Below are 1,291 nucleotides of genomic sequence, written 5' to 3' on the forward strand. Positions count from 1 at the left end.
CATTTGTGAGGTCTTCCCTCCAGCCATCATTGAGGGATGGGAATGAACTGGTTACCAAACAGAGAGTACTGGAGAGATGACTGTGGGCGATCAAAACGATGAACCTGACTTGAACAGTTAAAACCTTGTCGCTTGATCCTCCCTCTGTGACACTTTGGGCCTGATCTGGTTTTCAATAGTTTCTCTGTGTGTGTTTTCATATTGGAATTTCTCTCTGATGTATGTTGTCATTGTGGGCAGCCTTCTTGAATCTCTGTTATATGTTTTTCTATTTTACAGTATATGAAACTCAGGCTTGATGAACCGGCAGAGACAAGTAGAATAAAGATTCCTGGGGAAGGGGATGGTTATGGTGGGAGAGGTGGGGAGGTAAAGGGGAGCTGAGATCAAGTTTAAGAAGGAAGAAAATGTTCTGAAACTGATGTGGTAGCAATTATACAATACTGCTTGCAAAGGTTGGATTGCATGCAAAGAGGTGATCGGAGATAAGGCTGGACGACTAGGGTGGGACTCAGAGAGGGTCAAATTAGGAGGTCCATTCCTTCTAAAGTGTGTGCATGTGTGTGTGTGTGTGTGTGTGTGTGAGAGAGAGAGAGAGAGAGAGAGAGAGAGACTCCAATCTGATTGAATAACACACACCACCCACATAACCATTTGAACAAACATACGTCATTGAGCTTCTCAGAAAATCTATTTTCGAACTGTGAGGCTGAGGGCAAACTATAGAAATGTTCAAATTCCATGAAGAGTTTCCACCTTATTTTGTAGAATGAAAAAATGAGTTTCATTAGAGGGAGAGAATGAATTGTATTGGTGCTGTGGGGCCCCCCACTCAGACTTCTTTGCCACTGGTACACCCACCACAAGTTGTAATGAGGGTTGACTGATGACAGCCCATACCTGTTTTCCTTCTCTGAAGAATGGGTGCCTTCCCAGTCACAGACCGCAGCCAATGATCATTTAAAACAAGGTCCACAGAGTTAGGCCACTTGCCTTGGAGTGATTTGTGCTTCTGTGGGACTGGAGCCCTCTGAGATTGCCCTGTCTTCTCTCAGCACTCTCATTCCCTTCTCCTAAGATCATCCTCCTGTCTAGTCAATGGAGAAAGAGCACTGGTTTCAGCCGTGTCTTCTGGGGAGCTTACCTAAGACACATGGTGACCTGTTTCAGGAGGCGCTAACGCTAGCAAAAGTGTGTAAGGCACATTGAAGAGAAAGACTGAAATTCTCATTGGCTTCAAATTCCCATAGGTGTCTCCGACTATGATCTCCCCTCCAGCAGTTGCTACCCC

This window comes from Echinops telfairi, unplaced genomic scaffold (genome assembly GCF_000313985.2).
Source record: "Echinops telfairi isolate 266 unplaced genomic scaffold, ASM31398v2 ScPeMD7_7407;HRSCAF=8445, whole genome shotgun sequence".
NCBI classification, from domain to species: Eukaryota; Metazoa; Chordata; class Mammalia; order Afrosoricida; family Tenrecidae; genus Echinops; species Echinops telfairi.